We start from the raw sequence: 6,143 nt of genomic DNA on the forward strand, positions 1-6,143 counted from the left end.
ACGCAGTGAACATGGTGAAAGCGGATGAATGGATAGGGAAGCATAAAGAAAAGTCACCAATAGTAATGGTAGTGACAAGGTCACAAGGACCTATCAAGACAGTGATAGGCAAGCATGTTGATTTGGAAGAAAAGCAGAAGCCATAATAGTGGGTAGGGTAGCACAGGAGGGTCCAAGAATAAATTACTAAGCTTGTGCACAGTGCACAAGGAGTGGTACGGATAATGTAGGAAATCTCGCTCCTAAATGATCAGGCTGACACTAATTTAGATAGTACAAGCCTTGTTAGCAAGAGATAAGACACTGTAGTAGGCAAAAAGCCACTAGCTAGTGTGAAGATGACTGAAAAAAGGGTGCAAGAGTGCCAATTGGAGCCTACAACAACCCAGAGCACAAAATCATCTTACAACAACCCAGAGCACAAAAATCTTCTTGCAACAAAAGGAATCAAAAAAGAATTTGAAGCAAGTCTGGTCAAAAGAATTGAGAGAGGAAGGTCGGGAAAGAAAAAAAGAAGCCAATAAGGAAGAAGAGAAGATGAACAGAAGCCAAATTGTGCCAAGTTAGGAAGTAAGGAGCAACAACCATAAAGAAGAATATGACTTGTGGGAGGATCTCAGCAAAATGAAGCTAAATATAACAACATAACATGACCCAAGAAGAGCAAGAGAAGAAGAGGTTAACCAATTTATATTCTTTACTGTTTAGATAGAGAGGAGGCCAATGGTATGAAAAATGATCTGCCAGAAGAGGATTGAAGCTTTTAATGATAAGCTAGGAAGCAAAGACTTGAAGAAGGGAATGTTGGTCCTTTGATATTATAATAATGCTTTAGATGCTACATTTTAGACTAAATTTAAAGTCAAATGGGAAGGACCATTTATTATACATGAAGTTTTTTCCAATGGATCTTACCAATTTGCAGGACTTGGAAGGGAAAATGCATGCTGCTAGGTTGAATGGCCTACTAAGAATGAAACCATATCATATTAGGGCTATGTGAAACCAAAGAGCAAAGTGTGAAACACTGGAAAGTGTTTTATTGCAGGGTTGGGGCAATATGTGAGAGGTGCCCAAAGCTCAAAACAAAAATGGAGTGTGGAAATATATAATAAATAAACGATGGTGTGTAGGGAGTCCAAGGTCGCAGAGATAGCGTGGCACTGGGGAAGATAAGAGCAGGTGCAAAAAAACAAAAATAGAAAGCGTATGGGCGATGGAAGAAGAAGGCGCAATTGTTCCAAAAAGCAGCGAGGCAACAATGGTGGGAAAAGAGAATATTGAGATGATCTATGGGAGACAGACGGGAAGAGAGTGGAAGAAGGAAGGAGAAGCAACGGTGAGTGAACCTAGAAGGGGAAGAATAAGTAGCCTTGGGAAGGATGTCTTTGCAATACCCAAAGTTCAAGGGTAAAAGTGAGGAGGATCCAAATTCTCATATGTTTGCCTTTTGAGACTACCTTCTTGACCTACTAGAGCCCCATTGCAATAAGAATAACCAGACCACTAATACATGCTTTTACAACACTCAAAAGAGGAACCCGAGGGTGGTAGAAAGACAACAGAGTCAGCAAGACAATCAAATCACCACTGGGCCTCAAAATAATAGACCTTATGAAAGAGGAGGAGATTCAGACAAAGAGGATTTGAGTTGATAATGTCCCTAGGCATAGCCAAACTATCTATTTGGTTTGACAACGTCATCAGCAAGAATTGCAAGAAGTAAGACCACAAAGGGAAGGAAACCCAACAAGAGCTGATGAAGCAGTGAACATGGTGAAAGTGGATGAATGGATAGGGAAGCATAAAGAAAAGTCACCGATAGTAATGGTAGTGACAAGGTCACAAGGACCTTGTTGAAAGAACGGTAGAGGATGAGGAGACACACGCACAGGAGCAAACCTTAAAGTATATTGCAAACCCTAACCATAGAGGGAAGCCATGTCCACTCTCACACAAAGCATAATGCACTAATCCATAATCCACACAACACACAATGAGTTGTGTCCACACTCTACTAACCCTAGCTAATGTCCACACACTATGACCAGCTGGACACGCGGTCATTTATGTCTCACACATGTTCCTACCTAATCTGCCAGCACATAGCATAGCTGGCTCACACTGACATCGAGCTTGAATCTCAACAGCCCCTCTCAAGCTCATGATGTACTGCCGATGAAGATGTAGATGAGCTTGGGATATCAACACTCTCAACACTCCCCCTCAAGCTCATCCCATGTACTCCCAACATAGTCCGGAAGTACTCAAACTTCTCCCTGCTAAGTGGCTTCGTGAAGATATCAGCCACCTGCTCATCAGTCTTCACATAGTGAAGATCAACTGTACCATCCAGCACCTTTTCTCTGACAAAGTGATAATGGGCCTCTATGTGTTTGGTACTCGCATGAAATACTGGATTCTTTGCCAACTGCATACTGCTCATGTTGTCACAATGTATGACAACTTTGCCATCAAGAGGCTCACATAAATCTCCTAAGAAGGAAGACACTTCCAAAGAAGAGACAACTAAACCAAGCACTATTCCGCCACCCAAAATAGAGGCACCGAAATCAAAATCAAAACCAACTGCCGCCGGTGCAGAGGATCGCATTTTTGCAAGTCCTTTAGCCCGGAAGATTGCTGAAGAAAAGAACGTACCTCTCTCAACTCTGAAAGGTACTGGACCAAATGGGCGCATCATAAAAGCTGATGTTGAGGAATGTCTAGTGTCTGGTGCTTCTCCAACACCTGGAAAATCACCTGAGAAGTTGTTTCAGTCTCTGGACTACACAGACATTCCAAATACTCAAATTAGAAGAATTACTGCACAGAGGCTTCTGCTGTCTAAGCAAACTATTCCACACTATTATCTTACAGTTGATTCACATGTGGATAACCTGTTGATTTTGAGAAGTAAGCTGAACAACCTGCAAGAAGTATCAGGAGGCAAGAGGATTTCTATCAATGATTTTGTCTTGAAGGCAGCAGCAATGGCTCTAAAAAAAGTACCGGAGTGCAACAGTTCTTGGACTGATGATTTCATCCGACAGTATCATAACATAAACATCAGTGTTGCTGTGCAGACAGATTTTGGTTTGCTTGTACCAGTTGTGCAGGATGCAGACAAGAAGGGGCTGGCCACAATTGTAGAGGATGTAAAGACATTAGCTGAGAAGGCCAAGAAGAACAGCTTAAAACCTGCTGACTATGAGGGAGGAACGTTCACAGTCTCGAATTTGGGTGGACCATTTGGAGTCAAGCAATTCTGTGCCATCATCAACCCGCCTCAAGCTTGCATTCTTGCAGTGGGTACAACTGACAAGCGTGTTGTAAGTGACTTGGAGGGTGGATTCACGACAGCATCATTCATGTCTGTTACACTGAGCTGTGATCATCGAGTTGTGGATGGGGCTATTGGAGCTCGATGGCTTGGTGCTTTCAAGGGATACATCGAGGATCCGATCACATTACTTCTTTAAAGGACCGTGGGGGTGGAAGTTCTCTTCTGCTTGCTTATAAGACCAGCTGAGATGTATTTTCCAAGGCATTTGGGCCTGTGTATTTGCAATAATATCCATAGGATAAAGAGCATCAGTGCCACTTTTTGGGCTACATGGTCACTTTGAGGATCTATTATCTATGCTGCAAAGACATGTAGAGGGGGTTATGTCCAAAACAGCCTGGCTCATTTTGCCCTTGTGAGGATAACCCACTTGGAGCCAGGCTTGGTAAGTCTTTTATGGATTTTCGAGTTCATAGAATCGAGGCACACTTTTTTCTCCCAATTCATGTATTTGCTGCCTAATTCTGAGTGAGGCTTCATTCAATAAAGTGCAGCAAACAACTGGCAAGCAGATTCTGTTTTGAAAAAAAAATAAAAAATAGTAGAGTGTGGACACAACTCATTGTGTGTTGTGTGGATTATGGATTAGTGCATTATGCTTTGTGTGAGAGTGGACATGGCTTCCCTCTATGGTTAGGGTTTGCAATATACTTTAGGGTTTGCTCCTGTGTGTGTGTCTCCTCATCCTCTACCGTTCTTTCAACATGGTATCAGAGCCTTGTGCTGTTTATTAGGGTTTATGAGTGAGTGAGTGAAGAGGGAAGAAGAAGCTGTGAAAAGAAGCTGTGAAGCTTGCCATTGGAGCTGTGAAGCTTGGAGCACACCAAATACTATCAGATTTGAAAGCTTGGCCTACCGGGTAAGGTCTTCTAAACATCCTTGAGCAGATTGCAGGTGAAACAGGCAAAAACAAAGCAAATCAAAGCAAATCAAAGCAAAGCAAAATTCTGGTTTTTGAAGCTTTCCATTAAATCTTGGGAACATTGATGTATGGTGGAAATACATGTAAATCTGGCAAAGCAAACATGTATCTGACAATGAGAGATGTATTGGCAACTTCTATTGCAAACCCTAACCACATGTCCACTCTCACACAAAGCATAATGCACTAATCCATAATCCACACAACACACAATGAGTTGTGTCCACACTCTACTAACCCTAGCTAATGTCCACACACTATGACCAGCTGGACACGCGGTCATTTATGTCTCACACATGTTCCTACCTAATCTGCCAGCACATAGCATAGCTGGCTCACACTGACATCGAGCTTGAATCTCAACAGACCTATCAAGACAGTGATAGGCAAGCATGTTGATTTGGAAGAAAAGCAGAAGCCATAATAGTGGGTAGGGTAGCACAGGAGGGTCCAAGAATAAATAACTAAGCTTGTGCACAGTGCACAAGGAGTGGTACGGATGATGTAGGAAATCTCACTCCTAAATGATCAGGTTGACACTAATGTAGATAGTACAAGCCTTGTTAGTAAGACATAAGACATTATATTAGGCAAAAAGGCACTATGTAGTGTGAAGATGACTCAAAAAAGGGTGCGAGAGTGCCAATTGGAGCCTACAACAACCCAGAGCACAAAATCATCTTACAACAACCCAGAGCACAAAAATCATCTTGCAACAAAAGGAATCAAAAAAGAATCTGAAACAAGTCTGGTCAAAAGAATTGACAGAGGAAGGTTAAGAAAGAAAAAAAGAAGCCAATAAGGAAGAAGAAAAGATGAACAGAAGCCAAATTATGCCAAGTTAGGAAGTAAGGAGCAACAACCGTAAAGAAGAATATGACTTGTGGGAGGATCTCAGCAACATAAAGCTAAATATAACAACATAACATGACCCAAGAAGAGCAAGAGAAGAAGAGGTTAACCAATTAATATTCTTTACTGTTTAGACAGAGAGGAGGGTATTCAATGGTATGAAATGATCTGCCAGAAGAGGATTGAAGCTTTCAATGATAAGTTAGGAGGCAAAGACTTGAAGAAGGGAATGTTGGTCCTTTGATATGGGAGACAGAAGCCAAATTATGCCAAGTTAGGAAGTAAGGAGCAACAACCGTAAAGAAGAATATGACGTGGGAGGATCTCAGCAAAATGAAGCTAAATATAACAACATAACATGACCCAAGAAGAGCAAGAGAAGAAGAGGTTAACCAATTTATAATCTTTACTGTTTAGACAGAGAGGAGGCTATTCAATGGTATGAAAAATGATCTGCCAAAAGAGGATTGAAGCTTTTAATGATAAGCTAGGAAGCAAAGACTTGAAGAAGGGAATGTTGGTCCTTCGATATTATAATAATGCTTTAGATGCTACATTTTAGACTAAATTTAAAGTCAAATGGGAAGGACCATTTATTATACATGAAGTTTTTTCCAATGGATCTTACCAATTTGCAGGACTTGGAAGGGAAAATGCATGCTGCTAGGGTGAATGGCCTACTAAGAATGAGGCCATATCAGATTAGGGCTATGTGAAACCAAAGAGCAAAGTGTGAAACACTGGAAAGTGTTTTATTGCAAGGTTGGGGCAATATGTGAGAGGTGCCCAAAGCTCAAAACAAAAATGGAGTGTGGAAATATATAATAAATAAACGATGGTGTGTAGGGAGTCCAAGGTCGCAGAGATAGCGTGGCACTGGGGAAGATAAGAGCAGGTGCAAAAAAACAAAAATAGAAAGCGTATGGACGATGGAAGAAGAAGGCGCAATTGTTCCAAAAAAGCAGCGAGGCAACGATGGTGGGAAAAAGAGAATATTGAGATGATCTATGGGAGACAGACGGG

At 41.6% G+C, this 6,143-nt stretch overlaps 1 pseudogene across 1 annotated transcript; it reads left to right on the top strand.

The window, feature by feature from the left end:
- Window positions 1-2,459: 2,459 nt before the first annotated feature.
- Window positions 2,460-3,834, top strand: LOC147612809 (dihydrolipoyllysine-residue acetyltransferase component 2 of pyruvate dehydrogenase complex, mitochondrial pseudogene; annotated as a pseudogene). Its single transcript, XR_015263552.1, has one exon. The product of XR_015263552.1 is annotated as a dihydrolipoyllysine-residue acetyltransferase component 2 of pyruvate dehydrogenase complex, mitochondrial pseudogene (transcript).
- The last annotated feature ends 2,309 nt before the right edge of the window (window positions 3,835-6,143 follow it).

The sequence above is a fragment of the Cibotium barometz genome, chromosome 45, assembly GCF_041138505.1.
Source record: "Cibotium barometz isolate CiBa-2024 chromosome 45, ASM4113850v1, whole genome shotgun sequence".
Taxonomy (NCBI): Eukaryota; Viridiplantae; Streptophyta; class Polypodiopsida; order Cyatheales; family Cibotiaceae; genus Cibotium; species Cibotium barometz.